Source organism: Nannospalax galili, unplaced genomic scaffold, assembly GCF_000622305.1.
Source record: "Nannospalax galili isolate Female #2095 unplaced genomic scaffold, S.galili_v1.0 scaffold8, whole genome shotgun sequence".
Lineage (NCBI taxonomy): Eukaryota > Metazoa > Chordata > Mammalia > Rodentia > Spalacidae > Nannospalax > Nannospalax galili.
The window spans coordinates 1,751,225-1,777,848 of record NW_008358318.1 but is presented as its reverse complement, the minus strand read 5'-3'; the positions used below and the strand labels follow the sequence as shown (position 1 = coordinate 1,777,848).

General features: G+C 46.2%; 1 long non-coding RNA gene across 2 annotated transcripts; it reads left to right on the top strand.

The window, feature by feature from the left end:
- LOC115068171 lies at positions 1-23,904 on the top strand. Of its 2 annotated transcripts, none has more exons than XR_003847546.1 (3): positions 1-116; positions 21,925-22,044; positions 23,147-23,904. It is a non-coding gene; the product is annotated as an uncharacterized LOC115068171 (long non-coding RNA). The 2 variants fall into 2 exon arrangements; XR_003847547.1 differs by lacking the exon at positions 1-116 and adding an exon at positions 14,108-14,231.
- The last annotated feature ends 2,720 nt before the right edge of the window (positions 23,905-26,624 follow it).

The window sequence follows — 26,624 nt, the reverse complement described above, 5'->3', positions numbered from 1 at the left end:
GCAAAATCTCTGGGCCTCTGCCATAGCTGGCAAATGGGGACCGGTCAGCGTATGTACCCAGGCTGGTTGAAGGACAGCTGGAATCGTGGAAGCTTATGTGGTACATTCACTGGGTGGTATGTGCAGTGGTGCTGTTTGTTTGTTTTAAGCAGTCATTTATTTGTTTATTTTTTTGCGGTGGTTTGAATGAGAATGTCTGTCCCCCACAAGCTCCAAGTATTTGAGTATTTCACTCCAGTTGCTAGTGCTGTTTGTAGAGGTGTGGGGAGGTGCAGCCTTGCTAGAGGAAGCACATTACTGGGGCTGGCTTTGACAGCTGCTGGGGATCCTCCCCCCCCCCCCCCCCCGCTTCCTGTGCTTGCCTGAAGATGTGAGTGCTCAGCTTTCTTCTCTGGCTGCCTCTGCCATCATGCTTCCCTGGCTGGGATGGACTCTAACCCCTCTGAAACCATAAACCCAATAAACCCTTCCTTTTGTAAGTTGCCTTGGTCATGGTGTTTAATCACAACAGAAAACTAATACATCTATTTATTGTGTGTGTGCCTGCATGTGTGTGTGTGTGTGTGTGTGTGTGTGTGTGTGTGTGTGCGCACATGAGTGCAGGTGCACATGGAGGCCAAAGGTGTCAGATTCCCCTGCAGCTGGAGTTATAGCCTATTGTGAACAATCTGGGTGTTGAGTATCAAACTCTGGTCCTCTGCAAGAACGACACACATTCTTAACCACTGAGGCATCTCTCCAGCTCCATTTGTTTTCATCTTTAATGGAAGATCCCTTGTTTGTTGTGCAGTGCTGGGGATGTATGCTATGCAAGCACCCTACTACTGGATTATACCCACAGCTGCCTCAGGGATCGTTTTTCACTCTTGTCTTGTCTATGTTCTTTCTTGGTTACCGTACTAGAGGCTGCTGTCTCCCAGGTCTTGCATGCTTTTTCTCAGTCTGTACTCAACAGAGTTTAAAAGACACAAAACCCACAGCCTTGGCTCATAATGTAGCAAAACTCTTGCCAACAGCCATGTACTGAGAATTGATATGAGCTAAGCACTGAGCTCAATAGGCACTTGCAAATGGAGCCAGACTGGCCAAGACTCACATCCTAGGCCCTCCCCACCAGACCTTAGGGTGACAGTGCCTCACATTCCCTGAGTCCCCAACCAGTGGGGGAGGAGCTGGGAGGCGGGGCCAGTCGGGCTCTCCTTGCCAGGTTCAAGACATTGAGAGTGAGCCTAGCCATCAGGCTACAAAGCCCTAAGCCCTGGGGCAGATGAGCAAGAGAGAAAGAAACAAGAATATGACCTTGCAAAACTAGTGTCTGGTCGACTTTGCCACTTATGCTGTGACCTCAAGCAAGTCACTGCATTTGTCTGAGCCTCAGCAGTTTTAGTGAGACTCAGTAGAGTGCTTAGGGGAGCCAGGCAGGGAAACACAGCTGTAATCCTAACACTTGTGCAGGATTGCCACAAAGTCAGGGTCAGCCTGGGCTATGTAGTAACTTCCATACCAGCTTTGTGTATCATGTACAACTATCAAAAAGAAAATAAAAGAGTACTTAGGAAACCCTAGGATGCTTTGCAAATTATTATCACCATTAAAGCACTTATGGTACCTTATTCAGTTAGACCTGGACAGAGAAATGACTTCCCTGAAGTTCCTACTAGCTACTTCTCACCTGTACCCCCAATGAGGCCACCTTCCCTTTGTTCTGTGAGGCTGGGCTGCACCCGCTGCACACACTCTTCACCCTTACTCCCGTTTGCTTTTCCCAGTAATCATGGTGATGGTGCAGTCACACCCACTTTATGGATGAGCCAACTCAAAGCCCCAACAGGCCAAGCACCCTGCCCAAGGCCCAAGCGTGGGAACCAGGTTCTGTCGCTGGCCTCACTCATTCTTCTGTGTGCTTTGCTTTCCGAATACACCCGCCTCCCAGGAGCTGGGCTGACTATCTCAAGCATTCCGTGACTACTTTACACATTAAACAGCTTTACTCAAGTTAATAGATGTGGAAGCCTGTTTCCTAGAACTTGAACAGCTTTGGGAGAGTGGGGGGTGGGCAACTATAAAATGGATTTAGGACTAATAAGTATCCTTGGAGGTTCTCTCTCTCTTGCTGTGTGTGTGTGTATGTGTGTGTGTGTGTGTGTGTGTGTGTGTGTGTATGTATGTATGTATGTCTGTGTCTCTCTGTTTCTATCTCTATCTCTATATAGAGATAGATAGATAGATGATAGATAGATAGATAGATAGATAGATAGATAGATAGATAAAGTAGCCCAGGCTGGCAAACTTGCTCTGTAGCCAAAGACAACCTTGAACTCCTAATCCCTTTGCCTCTATCTCCTGGATGCTGGGATTATAGTCATGTATCATCAAGCCCAGTTTTATGCAGTCCTGGTATCAAGTCCAGGACTTCCTGAATGCTGAGCAAACACTACCAGCTGAGCCACATCCCTAGCCCTCCATGAATGATCTCATTCAGCATTGACCTCAGCCTTATATGGCAGATGCTAGTTTTATCTACACCTTATAGACACAGAAGCTGAGGGCTAGGGTGTGCAGCTAGGGAATGGTACAAGTAGGAGCTGAACCTGGGCAATCAGGTTCCACAGTCTGCTCAAATATCACATCACAGCAGGAAAGGTCTGAGGGCCTCTGAGGCCATGGCTAGCTGAGCCTTATTTCCCTCTCTCCGTCTCTCCCTCCAGCTGGCCTTGCTCTCTGGTCCTTCCCTCTTCACTCAGCAACACTGCTGAAGATCCTGGAGGAGCCCTGAGGGCCATATCCATGCCTGGTCTGTGCACTGCAAAATGTCAGTGTCCTAAGCTCCTCACTACAGCCCAAGACAGGGTTGGCTAAAGCCCATGTTCATGCATCAAAGATTTATTCTGTGCTCTGAATCTTCCCTTCCTCTGCCTTGCACTGTTTATTGAAATAGTTCATAGGATACTGTTAAAGACTAAAACAAAAGTCAATAGAAAAATATTTATGGGCGCTGGTGGGCTTGATGCCACGGACTGATGTTTGAAGATAGAGCCTCAGGATGTGCGGGGGTGGTGGGGGACTCTCTCCTTGGCTACCTTCTGCGGTTTTACACCCTGCTTCCCAGGCATCCCATCCCATTTTTCTTCCTTGTTGAAGAGCTGCTGGTTTTGTAAGGCTGTGTCTGTCCCGGCGGGGTGGTTTGGGGACAGGTCCCCAGGGTCCTTCTCTGATCTGGTCCTCCGTGTGTTTACATGGCCCTGCATGCCATGCGTGTTCAGAATTATCTCGTCATCTGCACATGTCTGACCCTTCCCAGCTTGTAAGTGTCTAGATACAAGGTTGGCCTCTGCTAGGCTATTTCTGTCATGAGCTTCAAAAGTGATCACAAATGTGCCTTTGACAGCTGTCTCTTCCAAACTTCATGATGCTGGCTTAAAGGAGCTACAGATTGTTGTTAATGATGTTAACTATTATTTGCTGCTAGTACATATGTCAGGCTCAATGGAGCTGGAAAACCACAGGCAAAGAAAGGGCCAAAGCTGGTAGGCAATGCTGGGACTTGAATTCCAAGCAGACAAGGATGGAGATTTAATTAGGGTCTGGGTGTCATCTGGGGCTGGCATCTGGGTAGAGCCTGGGCCAGGAGGAGGCCACCCAGGTAGGAGGGTAGGCCTGGTTCTGAGCCAGGAAGGCAGGTCCAAGAAAAAGGAGGGGAGCTGAGGTAGAATCATGGGTCCATGGGGGCATCATGAAGTCCAGGCAGGTAATCTGGTTGGTGGGAGGATGACAGACAGACAGACAGGCATCTTGGCCTGTGGGAAGCCTCTCAGTGGCCAGAGAGGTGTTTTCCCCACTGCTCCTGCAGCCAGGAGCCAGGCCTCCCCAGGGCAAGTGGCCTCAACCAGAGGCCAGGCCTCCCAAGGGCAAGAGGCTAGAGGCCAGGCCAAAGGCTCCACTGAATTTGTTCACTGGAAACTTGTAAGTCTGAGGCAAAAGCAAGCTGTCAAGGTCTCAGACTGCATTAACAGATGCCAGGGTTCCAGGTTAAGTGAGGGGAGAGAACTGTTCATCCTAATTTTTTCACAAGGCTCCATGTAGTTCCCAGTGACACCGTTTTAGTAAGTTAAATGTTTAATTTTAGGAATAAGAACTACATTCACAAAATAAAATATATCAACAGGCATACATGAGAAGGGAAAGTCTCTCTGAATACTGCCTTCCTCTCTCTTGATCCTCACCTCATCTTCTCTGTAACTGTTGTTATTTGTCTCTTGAGTGCTCTCTAGAAGTATTTTAAGTTTAAATGGAACTGTAAAAATATGATTTTTAAAAATTCTCTTTTCTGCCAGGCATGGTGAAACTTGCTTTGTAGACCAGGCTAGCCTCGAACTCACAGAGATCTACCTGCCTCTGCTTCCAGAGTGTTGGGATTAAAGGTGTGTACCACCATACCCGGCTAAATACACACATTTTTAAAGATGTTTAATTATAAGAAATATATTCTTTATACTCATTGTTTGATCAACATTATAATCATAAGCTTTACCCATGTTATTGAATATAGTTTGTTGTATGCTAGGTTTTAATTATGTGTATGTGTCTCTGTGTGTGAGTATGTGCATACATGAGTGTAGGTATCCATGGAGTCCAAAAGAGGGTGTTGGATCTCCTGGGACTGCAGTTCTAGGTGTTGTGAGCTGCCTGACATGGGTGCTAGGAACTGAGCTCAGGTCCTCTGCAAGAGCAGCCAGTGCTCCTAACTGCTGAACCATCTCTCCAGCCCCAGCATTCCATTTTTAAAAATGTACTGCATCTCATTTATCTAGTCTACTATCAGTGGAGATTTGTACTATTTCTAGAATTCTGGTTTAACAAGAAAGCTGATGCAGGCATTCACTGTTTATAACTCTTGGGGCAGATACCCTGGGCATGGTAGTGTATGACTTTAGCTCCAGCACTCAGGAGGCAGAGGCAGGCAGATCTCTGTGAGATTGAGGTCAGCCTGTGATGGTCTAGATAATGAGTTCCAGGCCAGCTGGGGCTATATAGTGGACCCTGTCTCAAAAACCCAAATGAAAATAAAGTGTTGTCTTTGACATTTAAGTTCATAGTCTACTTGGAATTGGTTGATTTTTTAATTGCTGTTTGGGTTTTAGTTAGTTTTGGTGGTAAGGATTGAACTTCAGAGTATGCTAAGCATGTGCTCGACCACCAAGTTACCTCCCTGGCTCCTGGAATTGGTTTTTGTGTATGGTGTGAGGTAGGGCTTCCTACTTCACCTTCTTACATAACTATTTATCATGAAGTCCACCCTTTCCCCTGCCCTGTGATTCACCTCTATCATATACCAGCTGTCCATGCAAGCCTGGTAATTTTGGACCTTCTTCTGCCTGGTTGTTCACTGGTCGATTCCTGAGAATAGCACACTGTCTAAATTATTGCAGATTTATAATCAATTTTTGTTTTGCCCACCAAATTCTTTGACCTATTAGGGGAATCTCAGGGTTTTGACTTCTAGTCCTTTGAATGTTCACATACAAGTCAGAATGAGCTCATCAAGGAGAGAGAGAGAGAGAGAGAGAGAGAGAGAGAGAGAGAGAGAGCTGGGAATTTTCTTTCATTGAGATAGCCTTCAATCTATAAATCAAACTGGGGAGACTGTTGAGTTTTTCAGCCCACAAACATGGTATGTTTCTGGTGTTTTTTTTTTTTTTTCTGGTGTCTCTGTAAAAACAGCTGGAATGAGGCATGATTGACATGCATTAAACAGCACAGACAAAGCGTACAATTTGGTAAATTTTAACATACAACACACCCATGAAACCAACACTTCACTGAAGATGATGAGCATAGTCATCAGCCCCAAATATTTCTTCGCTCCCTTTATAGCCCCCTCCCAGTGCACCCCAGCCTCCTCTCCACAGTGGCATCGAGCTTCTTTACAAGCACTGGTCTTCCATTCACAAATCTTTGGTGGAGTGTCTGTTCAAATCTCAGTCTTACTCCCACCACCTGTATGTTTAGGTTTTAAACTTGACATCCTCCTGCCTCTGCCTCCTAAGTGCTGGCATTACAGGCATGTGATACTTTACCCAGCCTTTTTTGTTCATTTCCAACTGAACTGTTTTCTTCTCCAGTTTTGAAAACTCTATGTTCTGAATGTGTGCATTTTAGGGAGGTGCCACAATGTATGTGTGGAGGTTAGAGGACAACTTGCAGGAATCAGTTCTCTCCTCCTACCATGTGAGACCCAGAGCTCAAATTCAGGCCATCTTGCCAGCCCCTTGTCCAATTTTCTTAGTTATCTGGTAGTTTATCTCTAGAGTCTTTAGACTTTTTCCTTTTTTATTTGTTTCTTAATGTCTCAGACAGCCTCAAAATTGCTATGTAGCTGAGGATGACCTTGAATTTCTGACCCTCCAGCTACTCCCCCCAAGATTGCTGGGACTATAGGTATGAATCACCACACTTGGTTTATGTGGCACTGGGATTAAATCTCGGGCTCTGTGCAGCTAGGCAAGCACTTTACCAACTGAGCTACATCCCTAGCCCCACTTGGGATTTCTTTTTGTATGTATAAAATTTAGTCCTCAAACAACTCTTTTGTTTTTCTTTCAAGTTCTTTCATTTCATTTTCGCATATAATTCATAATTAAACCCTTTATTATTTGAAATGAACCTGTTTTCTTTTTGTAAGGTTTTTCTCTGTGGAGTCTATGTGATGGATAGCAACATAATCAATATGATAGTGAGTGCACCGTGCAGACTCTCTTTTGGTCAGGGTTTATATCTTTCTCTGTTCTTTGTCATGCATACATTCTTGTGTGTGTGTGCACGTGTGTGTGGGGTGTATGTGTAGGCGGGGGGTGTGGGTACACGCATGCCACAGTGAGTATGTGGAGGTCAGAGGACAACCTTGGGTGTCAGTCCTCTTTTTCCACCTCATTTGGGACAAGGTCTCTCTTGTGCACTGCTGCATGCACCAGGGTGGCTGGCCTATGATCTTCCAGTCTCCTCCTCCCATCTACTGGCAGGGGTGCTCTGGAATTACAGACACTACTGTGTGGGGCTTTTATGTGGGTTCTGGGGCCTCGAACCCAGGTCCTCAGGCTTGCATAGCGAATGATTTATCCACTGAGCCATCTCTATCCCCACCCCCTTTATGGACTCATATATTGTTTGTATAAAGCGGATAGTGGGATTTTTGCTTTTTATAAGAAGAGGGGCTGGAGAGATGCTTATGAGTGTATTGCCTGCATGTATGTAAGTGAACCTGTGTCATGCAATGCCCAAGGAGATCAGAGAGGGGCATTGGATTCCCCTGGAACTGGAGTTACGTATGGGTCTTGGCCACTATGTGGGTGCTGGGAATTGAACCCAGGTCCTCTGCAAGAACAGCCAGTGCTCTTAGCTGCTGAACCATCTCTCCAGTCCTAGATTTTTGCTTTTAATTCATGCTGATAATCTTTATGTTTAACTAGAACAGATACATAATCAGTGTAGTATAGATTTGGATTTAAATCTGCCTCCTTGGTTTTGCTGTCATTTTGTCCTGCCTGTTCCGCCTGTGTTTGCTCTCCTTCCTCCCCTCCTTTTGTAATAATTATGTCTATGAAAAGTTAATTCCACTTTTTAAAAACCTCTTTTTCATTATTTTAGTAATTACCCCAGTAGACACAATGTGCATTGTTAATTTATCAAAGTCAGAAGTTAATGGAAACCTTTGCCTCCCTTCCAAATGATACAAGCATCTTAAATCACTTGACTTCATTAATTCTACTCCAGCATAGATGCTGTCCTGGCCAGATATTTTCCTCTGTGTGTGTGTGTGTGTGTGTGTGTGTGTGTGTGGCATGTGTGTATGTGTGTAGGTGTGTGTATGCATATTTGTGTATGTGTATGTGTGTATGTGTATATGTGAATCTCTTTGTGTGTGTGTTCAACCTCCTGTTGGCTTAGTCTGTGAAACAGATATTACTCTAGCTATGTTACACAGTTAAACAGGATTTCATATGGGAAATTTGGCTCTCAATCCGTTGGAAAGCCTGGAGAGACAAAGTAGGGGTAAAGGAACATTAGCCAGGGGTGAGGCTGCAGAAGGCCCTGTGATCCCAGGACAGGGCTCTTCTGTGTTTCCTACACTTTTGTTACCTGGCACGGGAGTCCAAACAATCCAGCTTCTGCTCTAACCTTGCAATGCAAGACAAGTGCAAAGCTAGTGCCTGGCAGGCTGAGTGCAGCGGTCCCTCTATGATGTACATGTTGTATCACACAGCCCTTGTTGACTCAGGAGTCCCCATGCCTGTTCCTTCCCTTGCTCCCACGCTTTTCTCACACCTTCTGGTCAGGATGCTCTCCCTCTATTGACAGAGGTCACGGAATTCCTCACTCAGAGTTGGCTGGTGATACTTCTACATGCCAAGACTCTTTCCCGTCACTCTTGCTCTGGAATGCTGACTTTGCTGCAGATGACACCCTGTGCTGACAGTCACTTCTCTTGGACATGAAAGACACCCTTCTACTTCCTTCTCCATCTGCTGTGGTGGCTGAGGAAACAGTTCTTGAACAATGTGTCTTCTCCTTTGCCGTTTTAAGGTTCGGGTCGCCTCTTGAGGTTCTGGGTGCCATTCAGTCTGTTCAAGCGAGATTTCCCTTTTAACTACTGTATGTGGTAGTAGTTGGGATGCTGATGTGAGTATTGATGCATTACTGCTGTTCTGGAAATTTCCCAGCCGTTATTTCATAGACTATTTCTTCTTCCCCCATGTTAATATCACAATGCTGCCATAGCAAATCAGATGCAAACCTGGTGGCTAGAAAATAAGAAAAATGAAAAAACTTGAAAAAAACAAAAAAATGTATACTTTGTAATTTTGGGTGTCAGAAGTTTAAGAGCAGAGTGTCACCAGGGCTGTGTTCTGAGGACTGGGTGGCTGGTTTCCTTGAGTGTTTTCTCTGTGTGTGTAATGTCTCACTTTTTAAAAATATATTTTTTATTTTATGTATATGAGTGTTTTGCCTGCATGTGTATAAGTGCATCATGTGCATGCAGTGCTGGTGTATGTGTGTGTGTGTTCAACCTCCTATTGGCTTAGTCTGTGAAACAGATATTACTCTAGCTATGTTCAACAGTTACAGTTAAACCTACAGTTCTACAGGCAGTTTGACAAGTTCTCCACAAGGAGGTGCTGCCAAACGAGGGCATTTGAACAGAAGTTTCACCTTGAGGCTGTTTTTCTTTAAATTTTTATTTATTACTATGTATGTATGTGCATGATGTGGGGGTGGGGGAACGCATACATGTGCCTCAGCATGTGTGTACAGGTCAGAGGACAATTTTGTGGAGATGGTTTTCTCCCTCTACCTTTACATGGGTTCTAGTGATCAAATTAAGGTTGCCAGGCTTGTGCCAGGCTTGTGAAGCAAGCACCTTTACCCACTAAGCCATCTCACCAGCCCCTTGAGGCTGTTTGGGGGGCTTATAACTCTTACAGGTACACATATTTTGTATCCCATTTTCCCAAGACTTTTTTGAGGGACAGACAGGCTGATTACCATCACTCCACACTGACATGCTGGACATGCCTTTGAATCCCTGTGTGGTTACTCTCGGTCCTCCTGTCTTGCCTCATTTCCCTGTCATCCTTCTTCCTTCCGAGCTGTGAGGCTGATCATACCTTCAATCACATCCAGTGACAGATGCTTTGATGTGTCCCTCAGAAACCAAAGTTGTGATTGATTCCAGCCTTCAAGATCTTCTACTTTACAAGAGTCAATAAAGTTTTGGGGACATCTGTTAGGGAACTAAATCTAGAGCCCAGCCCTGTTCCCTCTTGTGGCAGTATTCCAGACCTTTAGGAAGCAGTATCAAAGTGCCACACCCAGATGGTGTGATTTAGGCCAGGACAGCCAGTCATGTGATAGGATTCTCCCTGGCTCTGTTGACATTCATCACTTTCCTACTTGGTTCTCACCATCTCTTTTCAATGTAATACATTCCCTTTTCTCTGGCAAAAGGAAGCTGGAGTTGTCTGGTCCATCATTAGCAGCTTAGGATAATCAGTCCATGGTGGGGTGAGAGATGGGGGATGGTGAGTCAGACGTCAGACTCAGGACACCATCTCTCAGTCCCTGCGTCTGGAACTGAGAGGGAGGCTGTTATTCTAGAAAAGAACTTTTTGCCTGTTGGTAATGCCATGATGAGAAGGAGGGATCCAAAAGTTGGAGGAACTGTGGCAGTTTAGCCAGGGTGAGCTGTGCCTTACCCTCCTGATGTGTCCAAGATCTGCTTCTGTGAGCATTGCACTTAGAGCCCAGAACTGAGGGCCTGACTCTGTGTGACCCTGAATAACTTCTTCAATCTCCCCAGGTCTCAGTTTCCACACACATGAAGTAGGAAGTGAGATCTTTATCCTCAAAGTGTTGTTCAAGGGTCAGATGAGATCATTCACATAAAAAGAATGAAAAGCTTAGTGGGGTATCTGTGTGTCGTATGCTGGACCCCAAATCTCATTTTCCTATAATATAGCCAACATGAAGCAGTGAGGAAAGGGTGGTCAAGGAGTTGGTAAAAACCTCAACAAAGGAGAAAAGTTCACCTGAGAAGGGAAGGGCCCTGGGTCCCAGCCTGAGTGGAGCAGCCCTGGGTTCATCTGGCTCACCAGACAGCCTTCAGGTTGGGAGGTTGTTTACCCACTGACCTTGGTCTGGCCCTGGGGGTAGAGCAGCCTGTTGGGTATTAGGCAAGGCCATTTGTTGATGACAGATGGTTCATCTTAACTCTGTACAGAGGTGTCATTAGCCTCATGCCATGAGTGACAAAATATAGCTCAGAAGTGCTAGGAAGCTTGTCCAAGGTCACTGCTGACAGGCAGATCATGCAGGGTCTGCCTCATCCTGATACCTCATACCACCTCACAGCAGCAGCCTTAGGCCCCCAAGCATGACAGCCCTTGACTCTGGGAAGCCATGCCCCCATGGCAAGCTTCTATATGGCATTGGGCTTTTCAGAAGTTTTATTATTATTAATTATTATTATTACTATTATTTATTTTGTGTGTGCCTCTGTGTATGTGCATGGCATGCTTATGACAATCAGAAGACAACTTTTGAGAGTCTCTCCTTCTACCATATGGGTTCCAAAGATCGAAATCACGTCCTGAAGTATGCCAGTAGATATCTTTACCCACTGAGTCATTTCACCGGTCCTTCCATAGAGTTTTATCTTTGTCAATTTAATTCTTCCCTCCCAGCCTGAGTCCTAACTCTGTCCCCATAGTGACTCGAGAAAATTCCAGCTCCTGAATCACGGAGACCTGGAGTCCCTGTGTCTAAGCAGCCGTCTTTTCAGTTCAGCTCCAGCTGTCACCCACAGACACTGTTTCATGTGGACAGTCTTTTATAACAGCAAGGAACCCAACCAGCTGTGGGACTGAGCTGGCTGCCCACTCGCCTGGGGCAGCAGAGTGGATAGCTGCCAAGCCCAGCTGGGCTTCTTGTAGCTGCCCTGCAAGTTGGGTGAACAGCTTGTCCCAGTTTTCCCAGGAAAACCCTCAGCCCCAGGACAATCAGGGTAGTTGCTCCCCGCCTGCAAGTCAAGTCAAGGCCTGTCTTTGCTTTGATGGAGATGGTGGGCAAGCCTCGGACTCCCTCCATTTGCCCCTAAGAGCTATTAACAGGTTCAGCACATGTGGTCAGCAGGAGCGTCAGTTCAGTTTGTAACCATGCGATGGGAACTACAAGGTTAAGGGAAAAACTGTTTTGAGGAAACATGGTATATGTATATACATACATATATACATGAGTGTGTGTGTGTGTGTGCGTGTGTGTGTGTGTGTGTGTGTGTGTGTAGGCCAGAAGACAACCCTAACAGTCGTGCTCTCATCAATGCTGCCCGCCTCCTTTGAGACAGGGTCTCTCCTGGGCTTAGAGCTCACCAATTATGCTAGGCTGGCTGACCAGTGAGACCTCAGGGATCCTCCTGTTTCTGCCTCCTCAGTGCTGGAATTCCAAGCGTGCACGCCTTTAATCCCAGCACTTGGGAGGCAGAGGCAGGCAGATCTCTGTGAGTTCAAGGCCAGCCTGGTCTACATAGTTCCAGGCCAGCTGGGGCTACAGGGAGACTCTGTCTCAAATAAAAAAGACCGAAAAAAAAAAAAAAAGAAAAGAAAAAAAATTGAGCATCTCAAGGCCACTGTTGCTCAGGCTTTGAGAAAACAGGGCAGAGTGGCTGAGCTCAGTGCCTGGACTGTGCCCTGCAGAAGGCACCTCTGGCCTCATTCCCACTGGAGTTGCAGAAATCTGCTTAGTTCTCTAAAAAGGGCCTTGTGAGCCTTTGCCATGTGTCCCTACCACACAAAGCTGGTCCCCACTGGATCCATAGAGCTCAGGCTCTAGCCCAGACAACTGAGTCCAGCTAGCTCTCTTGCACCTGAATGCTAGACAGATACCTGCTCAGAACATCCTGCAGAAGCCAGCGACAAGATCTTCACCATCAGTCAGAGGAAACAAAGACTGAGTGATTTGCTGAGGCACACACAGCTATGAGCAGCAGAATCAGGACTCATATTCTGGAGTTTCTAAGCCCAAAACTGGGGACTTTTCCAATAAGGTCTTTAAATTTTTTTTTTTTGATTTTTAAAAAAATTTTATTTTGTGTGTATGAGTGTTTTGCCCACATGTATGTAGGTATACCATGTGTGTTTGTGGAGGCCAGAAGACGATGTCAGATCCCTTGGAACTAGAGTTAGAGATGGTCGTTAGTTGCCATGTAGGTGCTGGGAACTGAATCCAAGTCCTCTGCAAGTATAGCCAGTGCTCTTAACTACTGAGCCATCACTCCAGCTTCCTCCAATAAGATCTTAAAGCAGAAAGGCCCAGCGGCATTGCCCCAAGTTACCTGCTTCCTATCCTGATGCCCACCTCAGACCCTGCCCATTTCCACCTCCCGTTCCTTTTCCTCATTCCTCCCTCCTCTCGCACTCCTCAGCACCAGGCCCTGATGTACAGGAGAATGCCCAGCTTCCAAGGTGCATAGCCCAGACTTCCCCACCCCTGGCTGAGCAGCACAAACACTTGGGGTGGAGGGGCACATATTTCCATTTTTGACACCTGGTGGCACCCCAGCCTTCCTGAGTCAGATTCTCACAGGATGAGGCCTGGGCTTGACTATTTTGCAATTACTCCTGAGGTGATTCTGTTGCAGCAGATTCACAGCTATTCTGGAAGAGTCTTAGGTGTGTTGGTGTAACAAAGGGACCCTGGTGTGTGGAGCAGTAAGGCTCCACTGCTAAGAAGCATGAAGCCTTCCCAGAGGAGAGGCCTGAAATGTGCTTTGAAGGATGTGTAGGAGTTTCCTGGGACAGAGTTCAGATAGGAGCAGAAGGAAGTTTTTTAGGTAAGAAAACAATTTTGTTTTTTAATAAAGACACAGAAGAAAATCATGTTAGAATACATGCCTAGACAATGGGGCACATGCAGGAAACTTCAATCATTTAGTGACTGAGAGCTCAGGCAGTGTCAGGGCCACCAGTGCCCAGTGGACCTCTTGTCATTGCCTTTCCTCAGGAGGCTCTTTCTGGCCCTTTGGTCATTTTTAGTCTCTTTCTACCCTTTCTCTACATTTTTTTTTCAAATGCTGCAAGCCCCAGCAGGCCATGCCAACATCCAAGACCAGAGAGAAAAGAGCCATGGAACTGTCATCTCCTCCAGAGCCACCCAATCATAGGACATCGCCTGAGGGGACTGGGCACAGGGAGCCCATGAGGGCATTTAGATTCCAACCCTGCCTCTTAGCTGTGGGACCTAGGTTTAGCTAGGCAACCTCTCTGAACCTTTGCTTTCTTGTCCTTCTAAACAGCCTATGTAGAAGGCGTGGTTCCCTTACTTACCCAGCACTTCTTTTTTATTAATTTTAATTAATTAATGAACTAATTAATTTATGTGTGTGTTTTGCCTGCATGTATGTAAGTGTACCTATGTTGTGCATTTCCCACAGAGGTCAGAAGAGGGTGTAAGATCCCCTGGAACTGGAGTTAAGGACAGTTTTTGGCACCCAGTGCTCTTAACTGCTCAGCACCCCCTCCCCAACTTCTTATATTCTAGGTTGCACCTGATGCAGTGTCCAGTTTTGTTACTTGGATAAAAGTCACAAGTCTGTGGTTCACCCTTCCTTCCCCGAGCCTCAGCTTGTCTGTCTCTGAAATGGGAATCATCAGCCTGGAAATGCTCCCAGTTTCTAAAACCAGGTGGGTTGTAACTGACTGACAGCTGTCATTCTTTATGTCACCTAAGCCACAGTGACATGTGCAGGGCTGGCCCTCCCTGGAAATGACAAGAATGAAGGCTAGGTATGGGAAGCCCTTTCTCCTTTGGGCAAAGCTGTAAGGATGAGTGCCTAGAAGGTTCCAAACCATTCTCTTCTACCACCTAGAGCAGATAGGGCTGAAGTGATTGACTCCCTCTGACTCAAACAAAGAAGTACCAGCTGTGTACGAGGCAGGGCCAGCCCGTCCTTGTTCTTTGTACTCCATGGTTACTGTTTTAGAAAATTCTGAGGATAATTTTACCTTTTTGCCTAATGTACTTCAAGTTTATTTTTAGTTTTTTCCCTTTTGTGCCCACAGAGACTAATGGATCAAGTTTGGGTTATCAATCTTATTTTCAGATGTGGAAACTGAGGCACAGAAAAAGGAGGTCTACATAGTGAGTTCCAGGACAGCTGGAGCTACAGGGAGACCCTGTCTCAAAAAGTAGTTTATGCAAAATCAACCAGGGAATGAAAGCTAAAAGAAGATTTGGGCTTAGGGCCACCTGAGCCCCCTTTCCTATGTTCTCTGCCTCTGGTGGTCCCAGCAGGCTCCCTGAAGGAATGATTCTTTCTCTATCAGCTGAGCCAGGTCAAGAAAACAGAAAGCACACCAGGATTTCAACCAAGGAAATCTAATAGAAAGATTTGGTTATAGAAAAGAAAAAGAGAATTCTTAAGGAGACCCAGTGAAAATTACTCTAGGAGGTGGTTGCCAGTGCTAGGACTAAGGAAACAGAAGGACACAAGTGGATGGGGTAACAGGGACCTAGGAAAGTAGCGGGGTCCCAAGGCTGTAGCTCTGGCATGGAGGAAGGGTGCCACCTGGCTCTGCAGGAAGACTGAGGGAAGTTGGGTTCTGGGAGCAGCTCCCACTGCTGGGCTGTGCTGATGGGAGCAACAAACAGGAAAATAAATGCCTTTCCCCCTCTCCTGCCATCCTATCTCTGGCCAAGCCCTCCTGTGTGTAGCACCAGACAGAAGCTGGCAAAGGCATCTAGAAATGGGGCTGCAGAGCCAAGCTGAGGGGCAACAAGTAAACCAATAGAAGGTTTCTCTTTTGTCTTTTCCACTCTGGCCAAAGACCAGGTTGTTCCCCCCCAAATACCCAAATTCATCTCATGTCCTCGTCTGCACTGGCCCCCAGCTCCTTCCAATGAGAATTCCAATCCACTTTGCCTAGATATCTTCACAAAGCTTGGCAAGCCTAGACAGCTTGCAAGGTGGTGCCCTTAGACCAGTGGCCACTCCCTGGCCGGGGGCAGAGCAGAGCTGACTGTGATGACTATACCTTGCTACCTGTCTGGAGGGTACCTGGCACCTGGGTGTCTGCTTAGACACAAGGGTTGACTTCAAGGCTAGATGAGAATTTGGCCCTTGGCTTGTGCCCCTCCCTGATGCCTCATCCTATGCCTGGCATAAGAAGAAGCCTTGTCTCTGCTGGGTCAGACTCCGAGGCCTGGGAATCCTCAGCATTCAGCAATGTGGGGCCCCTGAGGCCAGTTGAAGCTGTTAGGCTCTTGCCTGTCTTGCTCTCCCGTACTTATTCACTTGTCTGATGAAGAAGAAAGAGTATGGGGATTTGCACATTAATCATGCTTTGCTCCATCACTTCTTGACTAGAGGACACTGGCAAATTACTTGTACCACTCATTAGATATAAAAACCTTGTGATTTTATAAGCCATTAACCACGAACTCCCCTATCCCTCATAGGGTACACAGTTGTTACGTCTATCACGAGCACACACATTGTGAACACCACAATATGCTGTTGCAATTTTTTGCTTTTAAACAACCATATACATATTTATTTTTTTTTTGCAGTACTAGGATTAATTAAAACTAGAGTCTTGTACTTGTTAGGCCAGTGCTGTACCACTGAATTATATCCTCAGTCCTTTTGGGTTGTTTTTATTTATTTTATTTGGAAGTAGGCTGTCATTAACTTACCCAGGCTGGCCTTGAGTTTCTGCTCCTTCTCCTGTCCTTCAGCCTCCCCAGGACCTGGGATTGCAGGCCAGTGTCATCAGGCCTAGCTTATTTATTTTTCTAAAGGGACATGGTCTTGCTATGTTGCCAGGCTGGTCTTGAACAACTAGGCTGAAGTGATCCTTCCACTTACACCCTCCAAGTAGCTGGTACATGCCCCGGCATCCTGATCATCATGCAGAGTCTGAGCAAACCAAAGGGAAGCAGTTTTTCATATGTACCACACATTGGCTATTTCTGGTTCCCTTGGGGCCTCCTGTAATCTAAGTTTCCACTCACTGTTGTTTCCCTTCCACCTGAAAACTTGCTTCGGACAGAATGACTGGCGGTGGATTCTCTTAGTTTTTAGTTTTCTGAATAGTTCCTTTTCATTCACGAAAGGTATTTTCACTGAACATACCATTTTGAGTTCACCCACCTTTCTCCTCCTCCTCCTCCTCTTTCTCTTCCTCTTCCTCCTCCTCCTCGTCTTAATTATTTTGTCTATTTTTTATTTTTAACTTCCCAGACTGTGATTTTTTTTTTCAGTCTCTAGTTCAATTAGATGTTTTGCTTTTTCTGTGGGGCACGGGTGAAGGTGCACTGGGGTTACAGAAGAGTAATAGAAAAATGACGGAAAACCTCTAGGTGCCTGAATGGGAAAGGTCCACTGTCAAGTCCTGGTGCCCAGGACCACGTGTCGAGTCAAGACCACAGCTGGCCATAGAGGGAGGTGGAAAGTCCTTCCGAGACTAGAAACTGCAAATGACAGAACCCTTCCCCTGACCCAGCATAAGCCCAACACAGAAGCAAAAACTGCCATGCACATCCTGGGACCTCAGGGGGAAGGGGTTGTGGGGAACACAGCCTCTCAGCAAAGGCTGAAACTGTTGCCAACAATGAGGAAAATCCCTGTGTACCAATGTCTTCTTATTTGCACGTCCTCTGCTTTTCACTTTGCAGCCTTTCCACTTCAGGGGTAAGCCTCAGTCCTTACAACCAACATGATTATATAGTTTGGGTGAGGTCAACAAGAACATTAAAGAAAGGCAAGAGTGTGGCAGGAAAGGACATGCGAGAATGAGGATGGGTGGGTGAATGCGTCAGTCTGTGAGTTAGTTTAAGAGCTTAGTTGTGAGGCTCGTCCAAAAATCCATTTTCCAGAGGGGAAAAAAACAGATGACAGAGAAGAAACAACAAAGAATTCACATGTTCCCTGTAGTAACAGCATGTAGGAAACTGAGATATGTTTCCTACCTCTGTATGTCTCCAAGATAGGTCATAGTTATGCATGCTAACATACCGTAACGCCTTCCGTTCTCGGCTTCTGTGAGCAATTGGTCTGAGAACATGACTACAATACTGAGAAAGGAGGGAAAATGCAATCAGAGACCAAGTGCTAACTCAGACAGACAACTACGGGAGGAGGGAAGGATGGGGCCACAGAGAGAGGCATCCTTCTTCTTTTCTGTGCTTTAAAGATGTTCCCTTCTTTCTAATGAAAGGGCGGAGGTATTCATGTCACAGCTCCCTTATACAAAATATGTGACATTTCCTCTGGTTGTTTTCATTTTTTTGGCTCTTTAGTTTCTGGTAGTCTGATTATCTGTGTAAGTTTGTACATATCTTATTCCCTGGGGTTCTTGGATATGAAAATTCATTTATTTTTAATATTTTATTATTTTTATTTTTTTATGTGTAGAGTGCATTGCCTGCATGTATGTAAGGGCACCCATGTTGTACAGTGCCTGCGGAGGTCAGAAGAGGGTGTTGGATCTCCTGGAACTAGAGTTACGGAAGGTTGTTAGCTGCCATGTGGGTGTTAGGATTCAAACCTAGGTCTTCTGCAAGATCAACTAGTGCTCTTAACCACTGAGTCATCTTTCCAGCCCTTTGGATATGGAAATTTATGTTTTTCACCAAACACAGGGAAAATTCATCCACTATGCTTTCAGATACCGTGTGCTCTTTCCCTCTCTCCTTCCCAGACTTCTGCTATGTAGATTCTGACATGGCCTCATAGGTCTCCAAGGCGCTCTTCTCATTTTCTTCAGTCCTTCACGTTCCTCATACGAGAGATTTTCTATTGATGTATTTTCAAGTTCACTAACTCTTCCTTTGGCCATCTCTACCTTCTAAGTAGACCTCTTTTAGTTTTTGCTTGCTTTTAGCGGCTTTCCAGAGCCTTTACCCAAGTTTGGTTTTTATTCTTTGTTCAGAGTTAATAGTTGTTTGTTGTCTAGTAGGGGTTGAGTGTCTCAGCCATTAATGGGCAAGTAATCTCTGAGCTTCGGTTTTCTCATTAGATAGTAATAATGATGACATGCACCTCAGGAGTTAATTTGTAAAATACCTAGCTTGGGCGCTAGAGAGATGGCCCAGTGGTTAAGAGACGGCTCCAGTGGGGCCAGGAGAGATAGCTCAGTGATTAAAAGCACTGACTGCTCTTCCAGAGGACCCAGGTTCAATTACCAGCACCTACATGGCAGCTAACAACGATCTATAACTCCAGTTCCAGGGTATCTAACACCCTCTTCTGGCCTCCATGGGCTTTGCATGACATGGGTACATTTACATACATGCAGGCAAAACACTCATACACATAAAATCAAAATAAATAAATAAATAAAAATTTAAAAAGAGTGTACTGCTCTTACAGAGGACCTGAGGTCAGCTCCCAGTACTCACATCAGACAGCTCACAACCATCAGGCAGTTCACAGCCACCTGTAATTCCAGCTCCAGGAGATCTGAAGCCTCTGGCCTCCTCAGGCACCTGCACACATGTGCACATACCCACAAGTAAACACACACATAGTTAAAAGTAACAAAAATAAAATTTAAAAATATCTAGTTTGAATTTGACACATAGTAGGTCCCACCTCTATTCCTATTGGCCATGCATAGATTCCGTTCCTACCTCTTCCTTTCTACCACAGAAGGCAAGGGCACTTCTTCTGAGGGAGGACATAGATCAGAATAGGGGAAAATCCTAATTCTAGGAGCTCGGAGTCAAAGAGGCAGACTGAACTGGTCAGGGCTCTCTGTATTATGAGTAGCTGAAGACTGATTCCACACTGGATTGAATGAAGCGAAGGGGAATTAGCAGGTGTGGGACGAGCTGCAGATATAGCACAGTGCAGCGTCTCTCTCCATTTCTACCTGTTACCCTGCAGGAGATCTGTTTTCAGGTCAAAGATGGGGGAGGAAGAACATTCCAGATTGAGACGCTCTAAAGAGGTCAGGTAGTGAGTACAAAGAACAGAGTGGTGAGGGTTGTGTGAGGAGCTGGAGAGGGAGGTAGGAGAGAGGCATGATCAGATTTGCATGTTGGAAGGTTTGTCCTGGCTGTGGAGGAGGGGCATGTAGCAGGAAGACGCCAGAACAAACACACAGAGGTCATTGCAGTGCTCTAGGCAGGTCAGGATGGGTTGTCGGGATGATGGGGGAGAGAAGGGAAGCAGGGCTTGAGCAAATAAAGGGAGTGAAAACAAGATGCTCCCATTGATTGGACACTGTGAGTGAGGAACTGACAGATGATACCAAGGCTTTTAATTTGCTCAACTACACCAAGGATGGTACCTTCCACTAAGCTGGACAGTGGAAGAAGAATCTTGTTCTGGACACCATGACTTCGGGCACCTGGGAGGTGTCTGTGTGATGTTGAGTCTTTCTCTTCTCTCTTGATTACCTTAGTTTGCTCAGGAATGGTCCGTCATGACACTCTAACATTTCCGGATTTAGTACCAACGTTGACCAGATCTCTAAATTCAGTTTTTTTGGAAGAGAGATTGAAACTGATTGGCTCTCAGCCAGCCAACAGATTGGCTCTCTTTAAGTCAGGGGAACTGCCTGTCATCAGATACAGCAAGCAAGGAGCAGTGAGTCTTGTGGTTAGAAACATGACCACCCAGAGGTGCCCTTTCAGCAAATACTAAGGGAAATGGGGGACAGTAGCCAGAAAGGGAGTTGCAGACACTCCCTAACAGATCCACCCCATTGTTAAAATGAGCAGCCAGCTTGTTGGTCTGTAAGGGTCTTGTAGCTCTCAAAGGTTTGTGGGCTCATTTAAACTGTGAACATAAAAAAGATAAGCGTCAGGATACTACCCCTTGTGGAAAATCCACATGGGCTCTAGACCCTAAAGGAATGGCCCTCCCCGAGCCTGGCACAGCACATGTTCCTGTCTTTGCAATCCTAGCTCCCAGCTGTAACTGGAAGTCACTAGCTCTACCCAAAGGACAAGTAAGGGAAAGCTCCCTCCCTCCCTGGCAGGAAAACTAACTCATGATTTTTACCTGACCCAGCCTAGGAGTGATCTGTCTACCCAGGACTGTGTTGAGCAGGACTAGGCCTTACATTTCTGGGTTGCTACTTTACCTGGCACTCTGGTTCCCAGAGAAGACTTGGAGTCATAGGCTTCCTGGCCCCCCAGCACTTCCCAATTAGGGGTTCAGCCCAGTCAGGGGACATTCAGGGCCCATCCATGTGGCTTAGGATTCCCTATACCTGTCAACCTTGTGGTCAAATTCCTATGCTCCAGCACCAGACTTGCTCTGGGAGAGTCCCCTACCTAGATTGCTGTCCTCCTCTCTCCTGCCCTGATCCCTGCTCCTCCCAGATGAGACCTGTGCAGTGGGGTCCTTCTCACTTCTGAGTGCTTAGGGCTGCGGTGCACAGGAAACTGAGCATGCATTATGGCTGGTCTTGCCTTTTCTTTCCCACAGTCTGCCTTCCCTCCAGCCAGCTAGATTCACATGGACCTCATATCTAAGACAGGTATCATAGCCTCTCCCTGACAGACAGTGTATCTAAAAGCCTCAAAAGTGGGTCCGCAGACCAGCAGTATTCAAACTACCTGGGTCAGAAAGGCACATTGTTGATTCTACCTTAGATCTACCGCATTTGTCTGTTCAGGCTGCCCTGAAAAAATGCCATTTGCCAGTAGCTTAAACTGAAGTTTATTTCTCACAGTTCTGAAGACTTGAAGTCTGAGCCCAGGATGCCAGCATGCAAGTGTACTCACATGCAAGTGTGCTCACACACGTGTGTGTAGTCTCTCTTCTTATAAAGCCAGGGATATCTATGGGATTAGGACTACATCCCTATGACCTCATGTAACCTTAATTAGCTCTTTAAAATCAAATCTTGGGGAAGGGATGATGGCTCAGAGGTTAGGAGAGCACAACGCTCTTGCAGAGGACCTGAGTTCAGTTCCCACAAGCCATGTCAGGCAGCTCACAACTGTCTATAACTCCATCCAACATCCTCTCTGGCTTCTGCAGGCATCTCCATTCATGCATGTGTGTATGTGGCACACACACACACACACACACACACACACACACACACACACAAATAAATAAATAAAATTTAAAAAAACAAAAACACAAACCTCCTGATAACAGCCATCTGCCCATATCTGAGGAGGACTGGGTTGGGTCCAGGATAGATGACCAAATTCCATAGATGCTTAATCTCCCATATAAAATGATATTTATATAGTATCTACTCACAATCTCCCATGTGCTGCAACAATTCTCTTGATTACTTATCTGTAATACAATGTAACTGCTATGTAAATATTATACTCTGTTTAGGGAATAATAATGAGAAAATGTATATATTTAGTAAAGACACAACCTTTTAAAAATTTTCTCTTCAGAATTGGTTGAATCTGTGAATGGTGAACCCATGGATATGGAAAACTGAAATTGGGACTTCAATTCGTGAATGCAGGATACACATTTCAGACTGTAGTACCTGCTATGTCAGAAACTCTGAGGTACAGTCCATCTATTTTTGTTTTGTTTTGCTTTGTTTTTTTGGGGACAAAGTAGTAGTCCCAGCTGGCCTGGAATTCACTAATGTAGATCAAGCTGGCCTCGATCTCACAGAGATTTGCTTACCTCTGCCTCAACTGCTGGGGTTAAAGGTCACCACACTGGGCCCTGGCGATTTGGGTTTTAACAGCTCTCCATATATAAGCTCAAGTTCAAGATGCTTTCTACTAAACTAACCACATGAGAATGTGTGATATCAATTCACTGTGGTCCACAGGGGACAAACCTCCCCCAACTGCCTCCTTGCAAAAAGCCAGGTTCTATTTCTGATTGGATATGTGTTTGAGTTTTGACTGGATATGTTGACTACCAGTTTAATCACACCACAGGTCCTGTGACTACTTACCCAAAGGCTATTTATTACTCGCCTTGTCTCCTCCAGAAAGCCAGGCCCACTTTCCTCTGGGCTGCCATCCTTCCTTCCACCCTATGGCTTCTGGAACTTTAAGGTACATACAACCCCCCGGGATCTTGCCAAAATGTGGATTCTGATTTCGTGGGTATGGTAAACTTGGAATGCTGCAGGTTGAAAAAGTTCCTGGTGAGGCCCATGTTGTTGGCTTAGGACCAGATTTTGAGTAGTTGAGTTCCATTCATCATGCCTCCTAAACTGATTTATTCATATTTGGGGGATTTTTGAGACAGGGTCCCATAGTCCAGCACCCACATGGTGGCTAACACCCATCCTTGACTCCAGTTTCAGGGGATCTGACACCTTCTTCTGACCGCCACAGGCAGTGGGTGTTAGCCACCATGTGGGTGCTGCGAGCCTAACCAGGATCCTCTGCAAGAGCATTCATTGCCCATCTCTCCTGCTCCTGAGTTCTGGGACTCGAACTCAGGTCTTCGTCCATGTGTGGCAAGCACCTTACCTGAGCCATTTCCCCAACTCCAGATTCATTTTTAACAAACATCCAGCATACAAGAGTTGACTCTCAGGAAAGAAATGATCTTCAACTTGTAGTAAAGTAACAAGGAATAAAAGAGAGAATGGGGAACTGGTGGGGTTTGGTAATCAGCAAAACTGCTTTGTTTCCCTTTCAGCCAATGCTGCTACAAAATCTGCCAGCTGTGGACCTCTCCTCAAGTTAGAACCCTCTGATTCCCTCCCTGCAGCACCCCTCATGCCCAGAGATGCTACAGACCTGGCAGGGGGTCTCCCAGGCCTAGTATCACAGGATGCTGTGTCCATGGTAGCAGACAGTTCATGTACCAAGTGTATTCATGGATAAGCTGGAAGGAAAACAGCCAAGCTCCTTGCGACCTGACCTTCCTGGGGGGCTCGGAAGAGCCTTCTTCCCCACCTTCCACCAGCAAGGAGCCCTGGGACTCAAGGAATCATAGTGAGAAGACAAACTGGAGGCTTAACCACACGACTCACCACGGCGGCTCTGCCGGGTTGAGAAAAGGCTGAGAAGGCTGGTCTCTGGCCCCAGTCAGGCTCTTGTCCACTCAAAGAAACTCTTTGAAGGTCTGTGTTGTAGACTGAATCCTGTGCCTTCCCCCAACCCCTTCATTTATTGAAGCCTAATCTCTGTTGTGAACAAAGCATGAGACAGGGGCTTTAGGGAGGGCCCTAAGGATGGGGTCCTAATCTGATAGGACTGTATCTTTATGGGACAAGAAAAGGCTCTCTCTTCATACCACAAGTGCCCAGCAAGAAGGTGGCTATCCTTCAACCAGTGAGAGCCCTCCCCAGACTGATCTTAGTCTTCTAGCCTCCAGATTATAAGGAAATATGTTACTGATGTGCCCTGGTTTGAGGCCTTTTATCCTGACCGCCCAAGCAGACTGAGATAGTCGGACTTTACCTCAGTCATGTTCCCAATCAGAGTCTCTGAGGAACCAAAATTGATTTCCTAGTGAGGTGCCACTCTACCTTGTTAGAAGAAACTACTGGAAAGTGCACTGTTTTTGTCTGCCCCCAGCAGCAGTGTTTGACTTGATACAGCATGGGCTATGTGGATCTTGGGCTGTTGATTGTGCCAGGTATGGAAGAGAGCATGGATCGGGGTCTCAGGCACCCATGAAGAGAATGGGGCCTGGTCCTTTGCCTGCACCCAGCAGCTGCAGCCTGCTCTTGGAGCCCCACTTCCACCTTCATCCCCTCACAACCCCCAGATTCCCTAAGTGACTCAGGATGTCCCCGGTGTGCCCTGTTGATAATTCCATGCCAATACACAGGCTGCCTACCTGCCTGGAACTCGTCTTCCTCTTTTGTTCCCCTGGAAACGCTCAGCCATCCTCAAGCCCTCCCCGAAGCCTCCTCCGGGAACCCTCCGGGAACCCTGTTCACTCATTTACTTTGTATTAATTACTTTTCTCATTGCTGTGACAAAATATCTGAAAAACCTTAAGGAAGGGTTTATTTTGGTTCACAGTTTGAGGTTAGTCCATCATGGTGGGGGAGTCATAGTGGCAGGAGCTGAGGAATTTGGTCACATGACATCTTCAGCCAGGAATCCGAGAAAGATGAGTGCTGGTTGTCCTAGTTTGTTCTTCATTGCTGTGACAAAACACTCTGACCAGTACCAACCTGGGGAGGAAAGGGTTTATTCAGCTTACGGCCATAGAAGTGCTATGACTCACAAAATACTCATGCATGGAGTCACAAGTCTCTCTGAAGTTTCCTAACCCCTGGACTTACAGCTGTAGAGGGTTATCTCGCTCTCAATCATTGCTTTCTGAATTTCAAAAAATATCCAACATTTCCCGGATGAGCCACTGTCTCAGCAACCACGTGTGGGCTTTAAAATTCATTTTTACATACTGACTCATTTACTCCATTATTCCAAGTGGGCTTCAGGGAATTTTAAGGAAAGATAAACACAAAAATAGACAACAAATCCAAAGCCAGTTACATTTGGTGTAAAGAAAATATTGAATTTTCTTCTCCTCCTACTCCAGTAAAGGTTTGAAGACATGAAAAGCCCTCATTAGCCTCAAGTCTTATCCATATTAATTATCAACAGTAATAATCAGAGCTGGTGGGTCAGTGCATCGTGAACTGAGTTAGGAACTCAACGTTGATGATGTTATTATTGTTCATAATAAGGATGGCATGATTAGATACCACTTTTACATGTTCACCTCCCATTCCCAACCTGCATTGATTAATTCTCACAACCACCCTATTTAATTGCCTTTGTACTGATTTTGCAGATGGTAAATTAAGGCACACAGAGGTTAAATGCCTTTTTCAGTTCTACTGAAAGAGGTTTCTAATGCCAGTGTCTCAGCTCTGTACCCTCAGTGACCTGGAGGAAAGAAAACAGCACAGATTTCAAAATCTGAACAACCAGGGTGTCCTAGTTTGTTTCTCCGTTGCCATGACAAAATATTCTGATCAATACCAACTTGGGGAGGAAAAGGTTTGTTCGGCTTACATCTCCCAGGTCAGAGTTCATCAGGGAGCCCAAGGTAGGAACTCAGGGCAGGAACCTGGAGGCAGGAGCTGAAGCACAGACCATGGAGGAACGATGTTTACTGGCTTGCTCCCCTGGCCCCTGCTCAGCCTACTTTCTTATACAACATAGGCCTGTCTGCCCAGGGGCGGCACCACCCACGGTGGGCTGGGTCCTCCCACATCACTCAACAGTCAAGAAGCTGTCCCACAGACATGGCCACAGGCCAGTCCAATAGAGGCAATTCCCCAATTGAGGCTCCCTCCACCCAGGTGTGTAAGTTGACACTAAAGCTATCCAGCACACTGGTGCTCAGCCAACTTTCCCCTTATTATTTTTTTCTCTCTCTCTCTCTCTCTCTCTCTCTCTCTCTCTCCCCCCCCCACACACATGGACATCAGAGGAAAATTTTGAGTCTCAGCCTCTGCCTGCCACTTTGAGAGAAGGTCTCATTTGCCCCTGTGTATACCAGGCTAGCTGGTCAACCAGCGTCTGGGAATTATCCTGTACCCATCTCCCATCTTGCCATAGGAGCACTGGGATTACAGATTCACACTGCTGCATCTAACTTTACATGGGTTCTGGGGATTCGAACGCAGGTCCTCCTGCTTTCATGGCAAGTGCTTTACCCACTGAGCCATCTTCCCAGTCCTCAATCTCTCTTTTTTATTTAGTGCAGGAGCCCAGCCCTTGGGGTAGCACCATCCACACTTAGGGTGGGTCTTCCTATTTCAACTAACCTAATCTAGAAATTTCTTCACAGACATATGCAAAGTCCTTGTGATTTCAAATATAGTTGTATTATAGTTGTATTATACATAGGACATTTCCCACACAGTTCTGTCTATAAATTGTGTTACTATGAAGTTTCTCATCCATGGAGGGTTTCAGGAGACAGTGGATATCTGCTGGAGCAACAATGACTGTGCAGCATTGTCCAATTAGATCTTTACTTGACCCCAAAGCAAATGATGTGCTTGAGAGCAAGGTGTGGAGGACAGCCAGGAGCACTCAGTTCCTCTAGCTTCTGAGTCATCTGGCATGAAGGGCTCGCCACTGCCCCTTCCATGGGTGTAAAGACCCCAGAGCTGGCTGCTTTTGAAGTAGAGAGCATATCT